A 24,083-nucleotide genomic window follows, 5' to 3' on the forward strand; every position below is an offset into this window, starting at 1 on the left:
GATCGCTGGCTTGCAAGTTGATATGATTTGTCTGTGTCCCCTCCCAGATCTCATCTTGAATTGTAGCTCCCATAATTCCCATGTGTTGTGGGAGGGACCTGGTGGGAGATAACTGAATCATGGAGGTGATTTCCCCCTTACTGTTCTCGTGGTAGTGAATAAGTCTCATGAGATCTGATGGTTTTATAAGGGGAAGCCCCTTTTGCTTGGTTTTTCAATTCTCTCTTGTCTGCCACCACATAAGATGTGCCTTTTGCCTTCTACCATGATTGTGAGGCCTCCCCAGCTACGTGGAACTGTGAGTCCATTAAACATCTTTTTCTTTGTAAATTACCCAGTCTCAGGTGTGTCTTTATCAGCTCCATGAAAACGGACTAATACCCAAGTCGAGTAGTTGATCCTGCCTGTCGGCTGGGAGTTCAGCTGGGGCTGTCCACTGGGACACCTACACCTGCCTCTCCATGTGGCCTGGGCTTTTCACAGCCTGGTTGCTAAGTCCCAAGAGGGAGGCAGCTGGAGAGCAATGTTCAAAGAGACTTAGGCAGAAGCTTCAAGGGCTTCTTCCCACAAGGTTGTGGAAGTCACATAGCATCACTTCTGCCACACTCTATTGCTTCCAGGTAAGGCTAGCCCAGATTAAAGATGGTGGAAGGGGAGAATTGGATGCTACCAATTTATGGGAGGAATGTCAAGAATATGTGATCGTCTCTGAAAACTGCCACAAGATTAGCAATGGACACATGAATGAATTAATGATTGAATGAACAATACCTACCTAAGTATACCTGGAAGACATGCCCTCAAAATTCTCTGCTCCTTTAAAAAAATTGCATTTATTCTGTAGCATTCTTAGGTTCAAAATCAAGTGATTTTACCATGAGGAAGAGTTAATTACACTAACTTTTTGGCATTGGGGAAGGAGAGGCAGAGCTGGTTTCTACCCACCTTGCAGGTATCCCCTTTCAAAAAAAAACTCATCTTTTCACCCATTTTCATGCCTGAAATCCTTCCAAGAAAGACTTTTCCTTCTATTGGGTCTTGAGGAATTTCTGTCTTTAGAAATCACCTGGTGACACAGATTCCACTTGTGGAAGAATAACATCTTAGTCTTCTCACATCTCAGCTCTTGGGGGAGTTAGAGTCAGAGTGAGGGGAAATTGGAAATATTGGATGGTAGGAGTTAGTGAAGGGATCAGAGCTTTTCCCACTTCAGTGGTTGAGAACAAGGACCTCCTTACCCTGGGAGTGTGATATAGGGCAGGCTAGAAGTAGGAGAATAAAACTTAATGGGGTGATAAGAAGAAACTGAATGTTAACTTCGTGTTACAAAATGACCAGAACAAACTTGGTAAGGTGCATAGACAGGTTAGCAATAGAGTTTACCCTGATCTATCAGAGAAACTCCTAACAAAGAGAAGGGAGAAAGAAAAGGGAGAAAGAAATATACACCACCGCCTCCTATGCATCGAGCAATGTGCTGAGTCCTTGACCTATATTCACATATTTAATTATTATGGTGACCCTTCACAGAAATATTATCACTGAACCATTTTGCAGATGAGGAGTGCAGAACCTGAATGTGGAAGGCCCCTGGGCCTCTGAAAAACCTTCTAGGAGACTGAGCAACATTAGACTATGATGTCAGTGATAAACAAATCTACTGAGTATTCAAGGTTTATTTAGTACAGAACCAATGCTACCTTTAGTGAATACAGCCTTGGTTAATTCTGCCTCCCCATCAGTCACATAGACAACATATCCCCGTTGGTAACACTCTCGTTAGATGCAGCAATTCTCTAGTTGGGGGGAGGGGGGAGAGAGAGATGGAGAGGAGGTGATGTGCAGAAGGGTCTCTTAGGAAAGGTGTATGTATAAAGTCTCCCCAACTCCAATCTGCACCCTGTCTTATCAACCCCCCTCCCCCTGCCCTGACACCATGTCTCCTACCTACCCTGGGATTCCAGATCACTGCATTTAAGGTTTTAAAGCAGGAGCACCACACCACTTAGGAAAGGGAATCTGGCGGTGGAATGTTGGATGTATTGGGGTGGTGGGATGCAGAGTGGAAGCAGAGCAGCAAGAAAGGAGCATTGGGTAACAGTTCGGGTGAAAGGGTTGCAGGCAGATTTGGAGCACCAGGTGGGGGAAGGCTATTGAAGGGCCCAGATGCAGTAAAGATCGGGCAGGTGGAAACACACAAGAGGACTGACTGGACAGGGGGTCCAAGGAGAGAAGAGCTTTTGCACCCTGGGGACTGGGAAAATAGTAGTGTAGTAAACATTCCAATTGCAGTCAGTCTTGCTCAATAGATTTGTTATATCATATATATGAATGATTTGGGACAAAGATTTTACAAATCATTTGATTAAAAGGAGGGCAACAGCCAGTCTCTACAACAGCTGAAGGAATCTGTTTAATTCTTTCCACTAGAAACCTGAAAAAGCTGCTCTCTTCCCTCTAGGGGATCCCCCGATGGACAGACCCTAAGATGAGCTACAGGACCCTCACCTGATCCCCAAGGGGCACTCCTATATCCTTTGACTTGGCAAAGTCTGGATTTCGAGCCCATTTGACACAGTAGCCCTTTCCTTACCCAGCCCCCAGAGCAATTGATCAACCCTTCCATAGTGTTCTAGATGCCCAGAGCCCCCGCCCTCCACCTCAGCTTCCTTAGGTGTGAGTTAGGCACTGCTTCTCCGCATCTCTGCAGGAAACACTTTCCAGAACTCCCAAGCAGCCTTCCAGAAGTCTCCCTCACAAGGCTGAAAGTGAAGGAGGTTGTGGTCCTTCCATCCTTGAAGCACAGCAATAGTTTTCTCCAAAGAAACTTCTTCACAGTCCCCTCACTTCTCCATGCCCTGACCTCTTTTGATGCCTTTGATGCCCGGTTGAGAGGCCCAGAGTTGAACGTTTCTCCTGTAATTTCTACCCATTGAAGTTTGTTTGCTTCCTGTTCACTTTGGTGTCTGGTATCTGTGGTATTAACACTTCAGCTGAAACTGAGGCAGAGAAACTTCTGTTCTAACCATCTGTTACATAGATTACACTATTGTATTAAAACCAGGCAAAAATTGATTTTTAAAAATCATATTTCCTGCATTTAAAAAATATCTCAGCCACCATTTTACCAAGTCCAATGTTATTTAAAATTTCTGCTTCTTCAGCTCAGCCCTATCAATATGCTGACGGCCAGTGTAATTTTTCTCCAATCCTTGGCAATTTTTAAGCCAGAGATCACTTTTCATGGTGTAACTGATACAGTCATTTCCAAGCCATCCCTGAGATTTGCAGAGCTAAGTACAGTGACTTACATTTTTGCATTTCTTAATCTAAATGGAAAAGAAATCTATTAGGAAACAAGTTTCTGAGAAACAAAAGCAATTTTCAAGTGAACTGTCTCAATTACCTCCAACGCCCAAAACTATTTTGTATAGATTCATTTACCAGTGGAATGTTTAATATAAATTGTGGTGTGTTCATAAAAGTCATGCTTAAAGAGATGGTTTAATTCTAGAGAAAAGAATGTGCATATCTGGGTATTTTTCTTTCCTAGTGGTTTCTTACATATTCTACTTTTAAAAAGAGAACATATATTATTTTGATAATCAGATTATCTACATGTGTGTATGTTTTCATTTGAAGAAAGAGAGTGGGCTAGAAAACTCAAATGGCCTTTACAGTGCTATCCATTAGAAATATGATGCTAATACTTTTGTAATTTTAAGTTTTCTAGTCGCCACATTAAAAAAGTACAAAGAGGCCGGGTACAGTGGCTCACACCTGTAATCCCAGCACTTTGGGAAGCCAAGACAGGTGGATCACTTGAGGTCAGGAGTTCGAGACCAGCCTGACCAACATAGTGAAACCTTGTCTATACTAAAAATTCAAAATTAGTTAGGCATGGTGGCATACGCCTGTAGTCCCAGCTACTTGGGAGGCTGAGGCAGGAGAATCGCTTGAACCTGGGAGGCGGAGGTTGCAGTGAGCCGAGATCGCACCACTGCACTCCAGCCTGGGTGCTGGGTGACAGAGTGAGACTCTGTCTCAAAAAAAAAAAAAAAAAAGTTAAAAGAAACAGACAAACTTAATTTCAATAATATATTTTATTGAATCTGATGATCCAAAGTATTACCATTTTAACATACAATCAATATCAAAATTACTAATGAAATATTTTACATTTTTCATACTAAATTTTGAAATCTAGCCACATTTCAAGTGCTCAAGAGCCTCAATGATGATTTCCTTGTAAGACATGAATATTAGAGTTCTTCTTATTAGCCCTTGTTGGTTGAACATGGATTTCTTCTTATATGCTTGATCAAAATTCTGGGAAAACACAAAATTGCATGAAAAAAAGACCTCAGTTTTTTGAGTAGAGCATTCTTGTATTTGTCACCCTACAAAAGCTATATTTATAAACGGAAACTCCCATTCCCTTTAATGATTTGTTAAATCCCAAAGCAGTGTCTAGATAAGCAATAAATTGCATCTCAAAAGCATGAGTCAAGCCTAACGGAGAATAGATTAGTTCACATTATGGAGACCACTGCACTCCAATATTTCTTGGTACTTATCTCTTGAGGTAACACCTTCAAATCAATAGTTCTTTTCTATTTTTAATGTCCTTCTGCCACTAATCTGTTCTTATGTTCATTTTTCTTGCCCAGCTAAGATTTATGCAGGGATCTGACTGTTTTTCTAGGGGTTTTTCCCGCTTTGTAGGAGCAGATTATATTTCATCAGGAGCGTGTTAAGTCACACCAGGATTTAAAGGTTGGCAACGTACCTCATTTTTGGACTAAAGGAAGATAATTCTCAGGTCTGCTGCATTAAGAATAAAACTTGAGCCTAATGTGTCTTTTTTAATGTGGTAAAAAAAAAACACATGACATTAAATTTACCATCTTAACCATTTTTAAGTGTTCGCTTCAGCAATTTCAATTACATTCACATTGTTGTGCAATGTTACGTGTTGTTGTGTACTTTTTAAAATGCATCTTAGACAAAGAAACAAGTAACCTCTCGCCCTGTGTAGACAGGTTCATTTGTTGTCTCTCAGAAATTGTTGGATGAGGAATTTACAACTAGGTCATGGGCCCATAAAGAACCAAGGAGGCTCTGTCTGACAGTGAACTCTGTCTGACACCTTGTGTGATGGAAGCAGACAAGCTGTCCTGTCTTCATCGTTATGAGGTTCCAGGACATGGTGTTATCTTTACACGTCTGCTAGAGTTGCAGCACACTCTATACAAGGGTCAGGATGGTCACCTGGGCCCCTAATGTTTCTCTTGTGACTTGGGCAGCTCGCCCCTGCTTGCTCTTAGTCATCAGCGGATGTAAGATTCATTCGATGGTGATAAAGACCGTGAAAAGCTCAGATCTTTCAGTTAAATCAAATGTTCATACCACCTGTTCAGAGTGACCCAATGTACTTTTCTTAGACACTGTTGTTCAGGAATTTGCATCTTAATAGGCTCCCACGTTAAACAATGTTTGATTGAGACTCTCCTAAAAAGTGATTTTCACTGCTAGATAATTTACTGGCCAGCAAAGTCATAGCTGTTCTATATTTGACATGCCAGTGATCAAATGATACATATTGAACTGTATAAATTTTAGACTGCAGGTGTTGACGTCAATTTAGCAATCTCGTGAAATTATTTCCTTGCTTTCTAGAGATACTTTATGTTTTGTCAACTTTTTATTTTGAAAAATGTTCAACCTAACAGAAAAGTTGCGAGGCTAGCACCATGAACTCCTGAAAGGCCCGTACCTTGATCTACCAAATTTCTAACACTTTGCCACGTTTGCTTTCTCTCTCTCACTAGAGATACAGTTTTTTAATTGAAGTGAAATTTACATGACATAAAATGAACCATTTTAAAGTGAACAATTTAGTGGTATTTATTACATTTCATAATGTTGTGTAATCACCAACTCTAGTTCCAAAACATTTTCATGACCCGAAAATGAAGCCTGTATTGACTGAAGCAGTCACTCCACATTTGCCCTCTCCAAGCCCCTGGGAACCACCAATCTGCTTTCTGTGTCTATGAATTTAGCTATTCTGGACATTTCATATAAATAAAATCATACATACATATGGCTTTTTGTACCCGGCTTCTTAGCATACTGTTCTCAAGATTCATTCACAATGCAGCATGTTTCAGTAGTTTCACTAAAGACCCTTTTAATTGAGATTGTAAACTGAGGATGGGGGAGCATTCTGTTACCTATGTTCCCCGGCTCCCACTTCACCCCACAAACAGGCTGGAGAGGGTTGTAATCTCTTAAATTTCATAGTTCCTTTTTAATCTAGCATTTCTTTGGGCAAAGGGTAGTTGTTTATTCAAGTTCACATCCTATAAGCTTATTTAATAGTTTAAAATGGGCATAAAGAAGAAAATACCCAAAGATAACCACACTAAATAGCTGTATCACCCTGGATACATCGCTTAATCTCTCTTGCCTCAGTTTCTTTATCTACAGAACGACCAGGCTGGCTTCAAGCCCTAAGAGTCATTGTAATGAAAATGGTATGATTTGATTCCCCAGACAATTCAGCTTACACTTTTCTGAAATCTGTTACTCCAAAGAGCTACTTTCTTCCTGTGGTTAATGAAAGCAAAATTGATATTGGTGAACCACTGAATGTGTGACCCTGGAGGTTACAAACTGTAGCTTGGATGAGTTTACAATTCAGCTGGGGCTAAGAGGTAGATGAGCTTGTGACAACAGGGATATTCATAGCCAGAAGACAAATCTTGTTAGGAGAGATTAAATATTCAACATTGAACCACACACATGCCCTGTAGGGAAACTGGTATAAATGCCAACAAGAAATATCAGCCCGTCCTCACCTCTTCACGTATCACTGCCCTCTTTGATTTGACCAGTCATCTGTGGGTCAAATGGCTATAGAATGCTCTGGAAAGCAGGGGGCAGTTCAGGATGAAAGGGTACCTAGCTGGTACACCAGACAGAACATTCTTTGTTGAATTTCTTTTGAGCATTGCATTTGTTTTTAATTGTTCCAACATTTATTATGAAACATTTCAAACATAGCAAAATTGAAAGTATTTTACAGTGAACACCTATATACCGCCTTTTAGATTCTACTGTCAACATTTTACCATACTTGCTTTATCATGTATCTCTCCATCCTTCTACTCATCCATTGGTCCATCTTGTTTTTTAAAGAATTTGAAAATAAATTACAGACATTGCATACATATTATTAACTTAATAATATGTATTATTAACTTAATAATATAGAGTTCAATATTTGCTTACTGATTTTTCTTTGGTAAAATTTATGTACAATGCAATACACAAATCTTAAAGTGTACATTCATTGAGTTTTGACAAATGCATACACCTGGGTAACATAAGCTCCTAACAACGCAGTGAAGATTGCATTTATTTCTTAATTTTTTATATAAATATGTTGTTTTAAAAAATAAAATAAAAGACTGCAGCTGCCTAACCCTTCCTCCCAATCCTATTTTTTGCTTGCCCAAAGCCACGTCGTACAAATCTTTTACATGTTTCTCTTGGTAGCCTTTTATTATATTTCTGTCTAGAATGTTATTCTTGCCATTTCTTAAGTTTTCAATTTTAGAATTAGCTATTGGTTAGCTACCGTGGAAGAATAGAACTAAGCTATCTCAAATAATTCCCGAAGCATGTCCTTTTTCTTTTCCTACACCCAATATATTTATAACACAGCTCTTGTTAAATCAAGATCCAACGTTTGTGTTAATTATATAAATATCGTTCATAGTAGACAGTAAATACTGTTCCATTTTGTATTCTAACTTTGGGTTTTCTCAGAGTTACTAATTACCTGCTTTTTATTTGCTTTTAAAATATATCTCACCAATTCATCTCTAAATTCTCTAAGAAAACTTCAAAATTCCTTTCAAGGTGGTTTAACCCATTAGATAGTGCATCAGTACCATTTTCTCTTGGAGGTATCACTCCAATCTGTGTTATTTGCTCGCTGGGCCTGCAACAGGGCTGCCTCCAGGGCTCCACTCTATCTTGATCCTGTGTTGGATTCCCCATTTCTGGATCCTACATTTTCCTGATGAGTTCTCCCCTCCCCTTGCTGGAACACATCCTGCAGTAGTTTCTTGAGCTGGTAAACTTTATGAGATCTTGCCTATCTAGGAGTGTGTTTATTCTAACATCACATTCGATTGATCATTTGTCTGGCTGTAGCTTGGATATCACTTTCCCTCAGAAATTGGAACATGATGTCCCACTGTCCTCTGGCTTTCATTTTTGCTATCTGAGGTCATACTGTTTTCTGATAGTTTATATGTACCTTTGGAACATTTTCTGTGTCCTAGTGTTCTGAAATTTTATGTTTGTATGCCTTGGCATGCCCATTCAATCTATTGACATTCTTTATTCCTGAGAGATGTTTTTCTATTATTTCTTTGATGATTCCCTCTGATAGAATATTTTCTCAGTTCTCTTTTTCTGTAACTCTTATTACTTGAGTGTTTGACTTCTGATGTGAGCCTACAAGCTTATCTTTTCTCTCCTGTAAAACAAATTTTATTAAGTATTGAATAAATTTAAAATTATCTTTATAAAATATGTGTAAATTAAAACAATAACAATGCAAACAGTGCCACCATCAACTTTAACAAGAATTACACCAGTGAACTTCAAGCTTCTATGTGACCTTCCCAGATCCAATTGCCTTCTTTCCCACCTTAGAGGTAACCACTACCCTGAATTGTGTTTACAGTGCACTTTTCTTTGTAGTTTTATCACACACTTCTGTATCTCTAAAGAACATACTGCTTAGTTTTTAAGGTGCTTCAATTTTATATTAATGGAATCAGACTGTATGATTTCTGAGATTCGCTTTTTTCATTTTATGTTGAATGCTTGACACTCACCCATATTGTCATATGAAGCAGTAGTTTGTTAATTTTCACTGTATTTATGCATAAGCCATAATTTATTTATGCATTCTTATGTTAATGGGCATTTGGGCTTTTTCCAATTTCTTACTATTAAAAAACATTGCTCCTATGATTATTCACCAGCAAATCTCCTAGTTCTAACATATATACCTAGGAATGGGATTGCTAGGTAATGGAATGAGTGCATCTTCAACTTTACTGGAAAATACCAAATTGTTTCTCAAACTGGTTATACCAACTTATACTTCTACTGCCACTGTAGAAGAGTTCCAATTGTTTCCCATCTTTGCCAGCACTTAATTTCATTATCACTTGAGTTATTGTTAATTAGAGGTATGTGAAGTGATACCATACTATGGTTTTAAAATGCATTTCTCTGATTATTTATAAGGTCAAGCAATCTTTTTATGTTTATTGAAAATTTATAAAATTTGTATTTCTTTTTCTGTTCAATTCTTTTTGTCCACTTTAAAAAAATTATGTTGCTTGTCTTTTTTTTTCTTTTATTTCTACAGCCAGTAGTTCTTCATATATTTTGAATACTAATCTTCTTTCTGTTACTTATGTTGCAAATATCTTCTCCCAGTTTGAGGCTTTTTTGTGTTATCTTATGCTATCTTGTATTGATCTTAATTTTTTTCTTTTCTTTTTTTTTTTTTTTTTTTTTTTTTTTGAGATGGATTCTTGCTCTGTTGCCCAGGCTGGAGTGTAGTGGTATGATCTCGGCTCACTGTAACCTCCAACTCCCAAGTTCAAGTGATTCTCCTGCCTCAGCCTCCCGAGTAGCTGGGATTACAGGCGCCTGCCACCACACCTGGTTAATTTTTGTATTTTTAGTAGAGACAGGGTTTCACCACGTTGGCCAGGCTGGTCTCGAACTCCTGACCTCATGATCCGCCCGCCTCAGGCTCCCAAAGTTCCGGGATTACAGGTGTGAGCCACCGTGGCTGGCTGAAGAGGATCTTAATATTAATGTAGTTTTGGTCTTATTTAAGGAATCACCACTCTAGGCTGGGCGTGGTGGCTTGCATCTGTAATCCCAGCACTTTGGGAAGCCAAGGTGGGAGGATCGCTTGAGGCCAGGAGTTCGAAATCAGCCTGGGTAACATAGTGAGACCCCGCTTGTAAAAAAAAAAAAAAAAAAAAAAATTAGCTGGGCATGGTAGTCATGCACCTGTAGACCCAGCTACTACAGAGGCTGAGGCAGGAGGATCACTTGAGCCCAGGAGATCGAGGTTGCAGCGAGCCATGATCACCCCACTGCATTCTAGCCTGTATGATAGAGTTAGATCCTGTCTCAAAACAAAAACAAAAACAAAACAAACAAACAAAAACAAAGAAATCTCACTCTATTCTGAAGTCATACAGATATTTAGATATCTTCCATATTATCTCCTAAATGTTTTTGGGTATTGCCGTTTGCATTCTAGTTCTTTAATCTATCCAGAATTTATTCAAATTTTCCCATATAGAAAACCATCTAGACCTGGTGTGTTTTCCTTGTGGGAAAATTTATCAGATTTAAATTGATCTAATTAAACTGATTCAATGGTTAGAAGGCTATCAGCTTTTCCATTTCTTCTTGAATCAGGTTTGGTAAATTACATATTTCTAGGATTTTGTTCTTTTCACCTGTATTTCAAAATGTACTACGTTAAAGTAATATATAATATTCTTATGTTCCTTTTTTCTTTCTTTTTTTTTTTTTTTGAGATGGAGTCTTGCTCCATCGCCCAGGCTGGAGTGCAGTGACGCGATCTCAGCTCACTGCAACCCCCGCCTCCTGGGTTCAAGTGATTCTCCTGCCTCAGTCTCCTGAGCAGCTGGGATTACAGGCATCCGCCACAACGCCTGGCTAATTTTTGTATTTTTAGTAGAGACGGGGTTTCACCATGTTGGCCAGGCTGGCCCTTGTGTTACCTTTTAAAACCCCACAGCATCTATGGTTACATTCTTTTTTAAAATTTTATATATATATTTTTTATTTTAACATAAGTTATTGGGGTACAGGTGGTATTTGGTTACATAAGTTCTTCAGTGGTGATTTGTAAGATTTGGTGCACCCGTCACCCATGTATACACCGCACCCTATGTGTAGTCTTTTATCCGTTGCCCACTTCCCACTCTTCCCCCCAAGTCCCCAAAGTCCATTGCATCATTCTTATGCCTTTGTGTCCTCATAGCTTAGCTCCCACATATCAGTGAGAACATACGATGTTTGGTTTTCCATTCCTGAGTTACATCACTTAGAATAATAGTCTCCAATCTCATCCAGGTCACTGCAAATGCTGTTAATTCATTCCTTTTTATGGCTGCATAGTATTCCATTGTATATATATATACCACAGTTTCTTTATCCACTCATTGATGGGCATTTGGGTTGGTTCCACCATTTTGCAATTGTGAATTGTGCTGCTATAAATATGCGTGTGCAAGTATCTTTTTTTGAATAATGACTTCTTTTCCTCTGGGTAGATACTCAGTAGTGGGATTGCTGGATCAAATGGTAGTTCTACTTTTAGTTCTTTAAGGAAACTTCACACTGTTTTTCATAGTGGCTGTACTAGTTTATATTTCCACCAGCAGTGTAGAAGTGTTCCCTGTTCACCACATCCACGCCAACATCTACTGTTTTTTTAATTTTTTGATTATGGCCATTCTTGCAGGAGTAAGGTGGTATTGCATTGTGGTTTTGATTTGCATTTCCCTGATCATTAGTGATGTTGAGCATTTTTTCATATGTTTGTGGCCCATTTGTATATCTTCTTTTGAAAATTGTCTATTCATGTCCTTAGTCCGGTTTCTGATGCGGTTGTTTGTTTTTTTCTTACTGATTTGTTTGAGTTCATTGTAGATTCTGAATATTAGTCCTTTGTCAGATGTATAGATTGTAAAGATTTTCTCCCACTCTGTGGTTTGTCTGTTTACTCTGCTGACTGTTCCTTTTGCCATGCAAAGGCTCTTTGGTTTAATTAGGTCCCAGATATTTATCTTTGTTTTTATTGCATTTGCTTTTGGATTCTTGGTCATGAAATCCTTGCCTAAGTCAATGTCTAGAAGGGTTTTTCCGATGTTATCTTCTAGAATTTTTATAGTTTCAGGTCTTAGGTTTAAGTCCCTAATCCATCTTGAGTTGATTTTTGTACAAGGTGAGAGATGAGGATCCAGTTTCATTCTCCTATGTGTGGCTAGCCAATTACCCCAGCACCATTATTGAAAAGGGTGTCTTTCCCCACTTTTTGTTTGTGTTTTCCCCACTTTATGTTTTGTTTGCTTTGTCAAAGATCAGTTGGCTGTAAGTACTTGGGTTTATTTCTGGGTTCTCTATTCTGTTCCATTGGTCTATGTACCTATTTCTATACCAGCACCATGCTGTTTTGGTGACAATGGCCTTATAGTATAGTTTGAAATCGGGTAGTGTGATGCCTCCAGATTTGTTCTTTTTGCTATGTGGGCTCTTTTTAGGTTCCATATGAATTATAGAATTGTTTTTTCTAATTCTGTGAAGAATGATGGTGGTATTCTGATGGGAATTGTGTTGAATTTGTGGATTGCTTTTGGCAGTATGGTCATTTTCACAATATTGATTCTACCCATCCATAAGCATGGGAGGGCGAGACAAGACGGGCTTGAAAATTTGCCCAAGGCTATCTGCCTCCCAGCTTTGAGAGAAAAGGGCTTTAGTTCTTCCCCCATCTGTGAAGTCTGCACTCCGGATTTGTGTCCTCCCCCAAGTTCTGCCCAGGAGGCTTCTCACCCCATTTAAATTGTTAACAAAGTTCAGCTAGAGAATTCCTTCTCCCTGTGGAGTTTAACCACCTGCTCCTCTGGCCACCCTCCTGATGGATCCCTGTGGTACCAGGCAGGAATGGGCTGCTTGGGGGACCAGCAAGCTCCCAGGGCTTTTCTGCTGCTTCCTCTACCCCTGTATTTCGCTCCACTCTCTAACTTGACTCAGCCCCAGGTAAACTAGGAAACTTCTCCCACAAACAGACCTTCAGCTTCTCCAGTGCGGGGGTGTGTTCGGCAGAGGAGGGTCTCCCTTTCCCACTTCCGCAGTTGGAGCACTCACAGTTTTGGGGGGTCTCCCGGGTCCTGCAGGAGCAGTTCGCTTCATTCAAACGGTCTGTGGGTCCTCTGGGGATTGCTGGTTCGTTCTTGCAGTCAATGTGGAGCTAAAATTCACAATGCAAGCCTCCCCATGCTGCTCGATCTGGAGCTGCAATCTAGTCCTGCCTCCCATCCACCATGATCCCCTCAATCAGTTGTTTATATTTTTAACTACTGATCTATGGTTACATTCTTAATATGGTTCATTCTTGTCACTTTTCTTTCTTTGAATTAATCTTGTTATATGGTTGCCTATTTTGGATTTTTTAAGAACTAAATTTTGGTTTTGTCAACATTCCCTATTTTCTGTTTTTCATTTCATTATTTTGGTTATTATATTTATAATTTCTTCCTTTTACCTTCTTTGGGTTATCCTGTTCTTTTCTCACTACTGAAGTTGGATACTTAGCTCCTTATTTTACAAATGAATTCTACTAAATAATAAAGGAACTAACAATTCTAATCACATGCAAAGTATTCTAGATTATAGAAATAGAGGGAACACTTGCCAACTCATTTTGAGGTTAGTATAACCTCGATACTAAAACTTGACAGAGAGGATATGAGAGAACACGGCAAAGGAAAATTACAAGCCTAGTTTTCTCAGAAATATGTAGATGCAAAAATCCTAGACAAAATCTAGCAATATACAAAAATGACAAAAATGACCACGATGACTTTTCCTCAGCAATTCAGGGTTTAATTGATTAGAAAATCAATTAATACAATTCTTCATAGTACCAAAATAAATAAGAAAGGGCATATGGTAATTTCTATAGATGCAGGAAAACATTCTTTGAGGACATTATCCATTAATTACAAGTTAAGAAGGAAATTTCCTTTTCTGGATATAGAGTATCTACAAAACTATACAGCAAATATCATAATTAATATTGAAACATTAAATATATTCCCCCCTTAAAATCAGGAATAACAAAAAGTGGCAGCTATAACCACTTCTTTTCTTTTTTGTTTTGAGACAGGGTCTCACTCTGTGACCCAGGCTTGAGTGCAGTGGTGCAATCACAGCTCACTGCAGCCTTGGCCTCCCGGCTCAAGTGATCCTCTCACCTCAGCCTCCCGAGTGGCTGGGACTACAGGTGTGTGCTGCCACACTTGGCTAATTTTTAAATTTTCTGTGGAGATGGGGTCTTGCTGCATTGTCCAGGCTGAGCCACTTCTTTTCAACACAGGACTGCATATTCTAACCAGTGCAGTAAGAAAAGAGAGAGAAACAAAAGGTATAAAGATTAAAAAGAAACAAAAATGTATTGTTCACAGATGACATTATGGTATGCATAGAAAACTAAAAAAAAAAAAAAAGACTAGAATTAATAAGAGAATTTAGTAGTTTTGCTGTAGTAAAAAAAAAAATCAACCTACAAAAAGCAACTGCATTTATTTATTTATTCATTCATTTATTGAGATGGAGTTTCACTCTGTCACCCAGGCTGGAGTGCAGTGGCATGATCTCAGCCCACTGCAACCTTCACCTCCTGGGTTCAGACAATTCTCCTGCCTCAGCCTCCCAAGTAGCTGGGACTACAGGCATGTGCCATCACGCCCCACTAATTTTTTTTTTGTATTTTTAGTAGAGACGGGGTTTCACCATGTTGGCCAGGCTGGTTTTGAACTCCTGATCTCAAGTGATCTGCCTGCCTCTGCCTCCCAAAGTGCTGGGATTACAGGTGTGAGCCACTGTGCCTGGCCAGCAATTGCATTTATATACAATAACAATCAACAGAGAACGTAAAACAATTATAGCTTCTAAAAGTATAGCATACCATAAAATAAACATGACAAAAGATATGTCAGAATTTGGATGAGAAAGTAAAAAATTCTGCATTGTAAATAAGCCTGGAAAGTCTAAATAATTGAGAATAGCATGTTTATGAAAAAGTAAATTCAATACTATGAACATGTTGATATATAGTTTGATATAGTTCCAATGAAAACCTCAAAAGGTATTTTTTGTAAAACTTGAAAAGCTGACTAAAATATTTGTTGAGGATTAGAGAAGCAGGAATAGTCAAGATACACCTAATAAAAGAAAACTAAGGGGAGGAACTCATTTTCCCATTATCAATAACTATTTGAAACCTATAGTAATGAAGACAGTGTGATATACAGCAATGGAAAAAGAAATCTCTGTGGAGAAACAAATCTCCCAGAAAACAAATTTATGTGGAGGAAGAACCACTCCAAAGACCTTTTCACCTGCCCAGTACTGTCACAGGAGTAAGAAATACATTTCCATTGTGTTTCAGCCATTTTATATTTTTGAATCTCTTTTTTAAAGCATTAGCCTCTTCTAGTACAACTTCTATTGCTTTAGCGGTCATCCTGTAAGTTTTTATATGCAAATAGTAACATCAGTATTTAAATTAAGACCTTTACCTGTTAAAAAACACAAGAACTTTAGAGAATTTCAACTTTAATCACCATCTGCCTGACTTACTTACTACTACTATTGGATGTCATTGTTCTATTTTTTTTAACCCTAAGATCTTTTTGCTTTTGAACTCAATGATGTTTTAGATTACCCACATATTTACTACTTTATTTGCTCATTTTCTCTTTTTACATCTTGAACCTTCCATCTGAGATCACATCTTTTCTGTCCACAGTACATTCTGTACAAGTTCTTTTACGGGGAAGTCTGTTGGTGCCAAATTTTCAGTATAGTAAGTCCTCACTTAATGTCATTGGGAGGTTCTTGGAAACTCAGACTTTAATCAAAATGACGTACAGCAGGTCCTTGAATAATGTCGTTTTGTTCAACGTCATTTTGTTATAACATTGATGATTGATGAAAAAAGAAAATTGGTTTCATTACATGTCATTTCACTTAAAGTTGCAGTTTTGTTGTTGTTGTTGTTTTGCTTTTGTTTTTTGAGACAGAGTCTCGCTCTGTCACCCAAGCTGTAGTGCAGTGGGGCAATCTCGGCTCACTGCAAACTCCACCTCCCAGGTTCAAGCAAGTCTTCTGCCTCAGCCTCCCGAGTAGCTGGGACTACAGGTGTGCGTCACCACACCTGGCTAATTTTTGTATTTTTAGTAGAGATGGGGTTTCATCATATTGGCCAGGCTGGTCTCGAACTCCTGACCTCATGATCCACCCGTCTCAGCCTCCCAAAGTACTGGGATTACAGGCGTGAGCTACTGTACCCGGCCTAAAGTTGCAGTTTCTAAGAACCTATTGACAGTGTGAAGTGAGGACTTGCTGTATTTGGAAATATCTTTATTTTGCCTGCAGTCCTGTTTTAGGGGGTGAGGGAGAGTTCAAGTGGCCACAGTTTTAAAAATTCACAGGAAATCAAATGCAACAAAATCAGGATAAAGTGAGACCTTGATGAATACATCCTTCCGGAACAAAGTCCCCACAAGCAAAGAGTGAAGTGGAGGCTTGACAGAGAGTTATTGTCCTTCACCTCTGCACAAGGCAGGCATCAGGCGGGGAGGGGACATGACATTACCCCTCAGATCCCTCCACAACAAGTCAGGGGCCTAATGTAGCTGAGAGCAAGATTGCACTGCGCTGAGTCAGGGGACTGGCTCATCCGGGAGTGGCCAAGAACTGTGGATGCCGTGGGTGTGGGCAGACCCCACTGTGCTTCACCTGGAAGTGAAGTGGAGTTTCCTACCAAGCCCTCCATGTAAGTCTCCAGCATTGCATGACTTCTGTTTCTTGAATTCACCTGCTCAGGGGCCAGACTTCCATGTGCTTACTCAGTGCAGACAAGAGCAAAGTGGGTGAAGTCTGGGGACGTGAGACATCCTTTTCTATCTCCTGAAACTGGCTTCTTGCCTTGTCATCTTATGCTGCTGCTGCCACCTAGCTTTAACCAGATATCACCCAAAGACAATGTCCTGTTGGCTTGAAAGCTGCTACAGTGGCGAGAGGCGGCAGGAACACCAAGACCACAGACGACAGTACAAAGCCTACTTTCTCGAACCCTTTCAGCCGGACTCCCTCCATTTTAAAGAAATACGTATAATCATTCCCATGCCAGGACCAAGTCACTGGGAGGGTTCTTAACAGCAAAGTGGAGAAAAGGGAGGCCTAAGCAGATTGAACCTATTCCAAAAGAATGTCTTCATCCATCTGAGGCCTATGAGTTCTCAATGAAGGTTGTGAGGTTTACCAAAAGCTGTGAGATTTGTTTTGCTTCATTAAAAGATTGTTTTCCAAGTGGAGGTGAGCTCAAGTATCACCTGGGACAAGTGTCAAATTATAGATTCTGTCAACTTTAGCATAAATACTGAATTCTTACGTCCGGGGCAGCGTTAGCCAATAGAAATACCATACAAGCCACATATGTGATTTTAAATGTTCTAGTCATCACGTTTATAAAAACAAGAAATAGGTGATATTCATTTTAATATTTGATATTATTTAAATAACATACTTATTTAATTTTAATTATATATATACATATATATATTTTTTTTTGAGACAGGGGCTTGCTCTGTCACCCAAGCTGGAGGGCAGTAGCGTGATCACGGCTCACTGCAGCCTTGACCTCCTGGGCTCAAGCGACCCTCCCAGCTCAGCCTCCCAAGTAGCTGGGACTACAGGCGTGCGCCACCACATCAGGCTAATTGTTTTAATTTTTGTAAAGACGAGGTCTCACTATGTTGCCCAGGCTGGTCTCAAACTCCTGGGCTCAAGCAGTCTTCTTGCCTTGGCTTCCAAAGTGCTGAGACTACAGGCATGAGCCGCTGTGCCCAGCCTTAATAATAGATTTTATTTAAATAGATTCCAATAGATTTGATTTTAATTGATTGTGTTAATCTTAATGATATATTTATTATTTACAATTAAAATAATACATTTTCTTTGTATATCCAAAACATTATCATTCCAACACGTGAGCAATACAAAACTTTTATTAATGAGATGTCTTTAAATTATTTGTGTATTTATATTTATGTCACATCTCAGTTTGAACTAGCCACACTTGCAGTACTTACCGGGCACGTATGGCTGTAGTTGCTTTTTGGATAGTACCACTCTAGGGAAAGACCCTAGAAACCTGTAAGTGTAAAAGCATCCCAGGTGATTCTTTTCAAGTAAGTCTGGCAAGTGCTTTAAGGAACGGACGCTAAACAATGAGCTTTTGTGCCATTTTGATGGCCTCACGGATACGTATGTAACACTGGAGTGAAAGAGGCCTGACAGGTCACAGTTCCTCCCTTTTACAGATGAGAAAACAGAAGGAACTGATTTGCCAAGGTTACATGTCTGCTGGAACTAGAATCCAAGTCGACAGGCGCTTCATTTTTTGTTCTTTCCACTGCATTTGTATGTGTTCTTCAGACTGTCTGAATCATGGGAAAAAGCTATCAGAGTGACATTTTCCCAATCTGGTGAACCCACCCCCGTCTCAATCTGCGCTTGATTTTGAGGTAATACTGAAAACTAAAAACTGCTACTGGCTGGGCGCCTGCTGTGTTCCAGGCACTGTACTGTGTGCTACTTACTTACTATATGCAAACTTTCACAATGAACCTGTAAATATTATGCCCATTTTGAGGATGAGAAGAGTAAGAACATGTTCAAGTTTGCAAATGGGTCAGTGGCAGGGAGAGAGTTTGAACCAGGGTCTAGTGTCTAGACCACATCCTTCTGCCTATGCGTGCTGCTAAGGCATGGGCTGGAGATTCTGAGATGGTACCAAAGGTGGTATAAAGCTCATCCCCTGGTGTGTGGCCCAGTCACCACTGCCATGGCCCTTCCCGAGGCTTGGGAGCATTTCTCTAGCACAGCCCACCTCTTTGGAAGGGTTGCTGGTCCCCTTCAACCCTCTGCTATGGAGCATGCCCTTTCGGTTCTCTGAGCTATCACAGCAAGGATGGAAAAAGTCCTCTACCCTAACCACATCTCCATCCTTAGCTCTAGGGCCCAAAGCTCTGGCAGTGGAATTCCCAGGCTCTCAGTTCAAATCGTAGCAGGGGAATCTTCCTCACACACAAATCTGCCATTAATTGAATCTGGAAAGTGCCACAGCTGGGGGAAAATGATGAGGTAGCCACGCCTTTGTATTTGGTTTGGCAAACATCTAGAAGACCAAGTGTTCGGGGTTGGTATGTTTTAGAACCTAGTCCATCAGTTTGGAATCAAGCTTACACCATCTACACAGAACATAAAGAAATGTGTGTGCATTGGGGTGGGGGTGGTTGGAGAAAGTCTTAAAATTGACACACTGTGTTCAGAATAAGCAAAGTTCTTCTTTCACTCCAAAGAAGGAGGGGGAGCTTAGAGCAAAAGCAAGTTTTCTCTGGTCTACTCAGACCCCAGTATTTTCTAATTGAATCAAGCCAGGTGAAAATCTGCAACAAGCGATCGTTGAAGTTAGCCTTACGGGAGAAAGGAAGTAAGAACAGCCGGCAGAGAGGTGGTTACCAAAAGTGGGAGCAACCAAAGCTTTGCCTTTGGGACCCTGTGAAGGGGCCACGGGGATAGCTTCAAGGACAGACCAGTGGGAGCGGCATCACTCCACTTGTTAGACATGCAGATTCTTGGACCGCACCCCAGACCTAGCGATTCAGAAACTTAGGTTGTGGTCTCGCAATATGTGGTTTAAACAGAACTTCCAGATGATTGTGATGCGTGCTCAGGTGCGAGACTCATTGCTTTTGGACAATACAGTAGCTCTCAAAGAGTGGTATATTAGGCTCGCACTGTGGGGCTTTTTTGGAAAAAAAAGAAAAAAAGTCTGTCTGGCCTATCTTGGAGACATTCTGATTTAATTGGTCTAGAGCAGGGCCTGGACACGTGAACATTTGAAAAGTTCCCCAGGTGACTCTAATGTGCAGCCAAAGTTGAGAACCACTGCTTTAGGGAATGGGGTCCCGGATCCTGGGCCCAGCCCTACCTTCATCGGCGGAGTGACCTTGGACCCTTCACAGGTCTGCCTCCAGTTCTTTTCTCTCTCAAATGAGGCATTGGGAAGTGAGTTGTTGTCAACGACCTCCAGGGCATCTTCCAGCTTTAGCAGGCTGGGGGCACCAGCCAGTGGTGACTCTAAAGCTTCCTCCTAAGCCCCTGGCTAGTGCTTGTAACTGGGGACTAGTGCCCGTAAAGGGTGGGGTTCGAGACAACCCCCTACTCAGCATCTGGGAATAAAAGAGCTGACTGCTGAAAATGACATCCCCAAGGAGTTGATGTGATCCATTGAGCTTGCAGAGATGACCTTCTGGAAAGCCCTTGGTATGTTATCATCCCGAATGATGAATTAGTAGGAAAGATTTCTCCTTATTCTCGTAAAGCTGTTGACAGGCCACTTACAAAACGTTTCCAAAAAAGAAAAAAAAAAAAGTCTTACTGTTGCAGAGGAAGGCTTTGCCTTGCTGCTCAGACTGTGGTTCATGGATGGGCAGTGTCAGCATTACCCGACTTGCTAGAAATGCAGAATCTCAGGCTCCATCCTTGATCTATGAATCAACATCTGCATTTTTTTATTATACTTTAAGTTCTGGGATACATGTGCAGAATGCGCAGGTTTGTTACATAGGTATACACATGCCATGGTGGTTTGCTGCACTCGTCAACCCGTCATCTACATTGGGTATTTCTCCTAATGCTATCCCTTCCCTAACCCCCAGCGCCCCTCCCCCTCGACAGGCCCCAGTGTGTGATGTGTCCATGTGTTCTCATTGTTTGACTCCCACTTATGCGTGAGAACATGGGGTGTTTGGTTTTCTGTTCCTGTGTTAGTTTGCTGAGAATGATGGTTTCCAGCTTCATCCATGTCCCTGCAAAGGACATGAACTCATCTTTTTTTATGGCTGCATAGTATTCCATGGTGTATATGTGCCACTTTTTCTTTATCCAGTGTATCATTGATGGGCATTTGGGTTGGTTCCAAGCTTTGCTATTGTGAATAGTGCTGCAATAAACATACATGTGCATGTGTCTTTGTCGTAGAATGATTTATAATCCTTTGGGTATATACCTAGTAATGGGATTGCTGGGTCAAATGGTATTTCTAGTTCTAGATCCTTGAGGAATTGCCACAGTGTCTTACACAATGGTTGAACTAATTCACACTCCCACCAATAGTGTAAAAGCATTTCTGTTTCTCCACATCCTCTCCAGCATCTGTTGTTTCCTAACTTTTTAATGATTGCCACTCTAACTGGTGTGAATGGCATCTTATTGTGGTTTTGATTTGCATTTCTCTAATGACCAGTGATGATGAGCTTTTTTTCATATGTTTATTGGCTGCATAAATGTCCTCTTTTGAGAAGTGTCTGTTCATATCCTTTGCCCACTTTTTGATGGGGTTGTTTTTTTTCTTGTAAATTTAAGTTCCTTGTAGATTCTGGATATTAGCTCTTTGTCAGATGGATAGATTGGAAAAATTTTCTCCCATTCTGTAGGTTGCCTGTTCACTCTGATGATAGTTTCTTTTGCTATGCAGAAGCTCTTTAGTTTAATTAGATCCCATTTGTCTATTTTGGCTTTTGTTGCCATTGCTTTTGGTGTTTTAGACGTGAAGTCTTTGTCCATGCCTATGTCCTGAATGGTATTGCCTAGGTTTTCTCCTAGGGTTTTTATGGTTTCAGGTATTACATTTAAGTCTTTGATCCACCTTGAGTTAATTTTTGTATAAGGTGTAAGGAAGGGGTCCAGTTTCAGTTTTCTGCATATGGCTAGCCAGTTTTCCCAACACCACTTATTAAATAGGGAATCCTTTCCCCATTGCTTGTTTTTGTCAGGTTTGTCAAAGATCAGATGGTTGTAGATGTGTGGCGTTATTTCTGAGGCCTCTGTTCTGTTCCATTGGTCTATATATCTGTTTTGGTACCAATACCATGCTGTTTTGGTTACTGTAGCCTTGTAGCATAGTTTGAAGTCAGGTAGCATGATGCCTCCAGCTTTGTTCTCTCAATAAACTAGGCATTGATGGAACATATCTCAAAATAATAAGAGTTATTTATGACAGACCCACAGCCAATATCATACTGAATGGGCAAAAGCTGGAAGCATTCCCTTTGAAAATCACCAAAAGACAAGGATGGCCTCTCTCACCACTCCTATTCAACATAGTATTGGAAGTTCTGGCTAGGGCAACCAGGCAAGAGAAAGAAATAAAGGGTATTCAAATAGGAAGAGAGGAAGTCAAATTGTCTCTGTTTGCAGATGACATGATTGTATGCTTAGAAAACCCCATCGTCTCAGCCCAAAATCTCCTTAAGCTGATAAGCAACTTCAGCAAAGTCTCAGGATACAAAATCAATGTGCAAAAATCACAAGCATTCCTATACACCAATAATAGACAAACAGAGAGCCAAATCATGAGTGAACTCCCATTCACAATTGCTACAAAGAGAATAAAATACCTAGGAATACAACTTACAAGGGATGTGAAGAACCTCTTCAAGGAGAACTACAAACCACTGCTCAAGGAAATAAGAGAGGACACAAACAAATGGAAAAACATTCCATGCCCATGGATAGGAAGAATGAATACCACGAAAATGGCCATACTGCCCAAAGTAATTTGTAGATTCAATGCTATCCCCATCAAGCTACCATTGACTTTCTTCACAGTATTAGAAAAAACTACTTTAAATTTCATATGGAACCAAAAAAGAGTCCGTATAGCCAAGACAATCCTAAGCAAAAACATCTGCATTTTATCAGGCCCCCCGGGCGATCATATGTACATTACAGTTTGAGAAGTGCTACTTTGAGCATGTAGCTATGAGACTTTTTAGATGGGGGCCTGTTATGGACTGAATTATGTCCCACGCTAAAATTCATATGTTGAAGCCTTAACCTCCAATACCTCAGAATGTGACTGTACTTGGAGACCGGGCCTTTAGAGAGGTGATTAAGGCTAAATGAGGTCTTTAGGGTGGGCCCTAATCCAATTTGACTGGGATCCTAATAAGAAGAAGAGGCAATGGGCATGTACCTTGTGAGGGCACGGTGAGAAGACGGGCCTCTGCAAGCCCAGGAGAGAGGCTTCAGGAGAAACTAGCCCTGTGACATCTTGATCTTGGACGTCCAGTCTCCAGAACTGTGAGAAAATAAGCTTCTGCTGTTTAAGCCACCCAGTCTGTGGTATTTTGCTATGGCAGCCCTAGCAGACTAATATAGGGCCTCTGCTAGGATTTAAGCTCCATGAGATTTTATTCACTGATGTATATCCCCAGTATCTGGTACATAGTAGGCACATGATGAATATTTGTTGAGTAAAAAAAAAAGTTGATCCCCACTTATTTGGTATCATTAATCCAGGGGCACGTTCATAGGCTACATTTTTGAGAGGGGGCAGTTATAGGGTGTTCTGCTCATCCCTTTTAAAAAATGGTGTGAAATGCCAAGCCATATTCCTTTTTCAAGTAAGGCCTCTAAGAATTCTGGAAAAACTACATAACATTTCCAGTACTTTTTCTCTTTCCTAAACTCTGTAGCACATTTTGCCATGTGACTGGTGTTCCCTTTAATCTCAGAGAAGACTCTGCATTCCCAAAAAGTGTTCTTATAGGTGGGGTTAATGCCTCCTAGAGAGAAAGGGAGGAATTAGCACTACATGCTCACCAGATGCCAGGTTATCTGGAAATACACAGAAAACATCACAGTACATGGAAGCAAATTAAGACTGTTTGCCTGCAGCTGAAGCCCACCCAGCTTAAATGTTCTCTTGGTGAAAGGCTGTAAAAGGAAGGGATCCTCACCCCCAACCCAAGTGTAACACTTGTTAAAGAAATTACATCCCATTCAAAGAACAGAATACTACACAGCTGTGAAAAAGAATGAGGCCACTCTATTTCTTAGATGCAACAACTTACTAGACATAGGAGGGGAAAAAGCAAGCTGGTTTTTTTGTTTTTGTTTTTGTTTTGAGACAGGGGCTTGCTCTATCACCCAAGCTGGAGTGCAGTGGTGCGATCTCAGCTCACTGCAACCTCAACCTCTTGGACTCAAGCGATCCTCCCACCTCAGCTTCCCAAGTAGCTGGGACTACAGGAGTGTGCCATCATGCCCACCTAAGAGTTTTTTTTTTTTGTGTG

This window comes from Pongo pygmaeus, chromosome X, assembly GCF_028885625.2.
Source record: "Pongo pygmaeus isolate AG05252 chromosome X, NHGRI_mPonPyg2-v2.0_pri, whole genome shotgun sequence".
Classification (NCBI taxonomy): domain Eukaryota; kingdom Metazoa; phylum Chordata; class Mammalia; order Primates; family Hominidae; genus Pongo; species Pongo pygmaeus.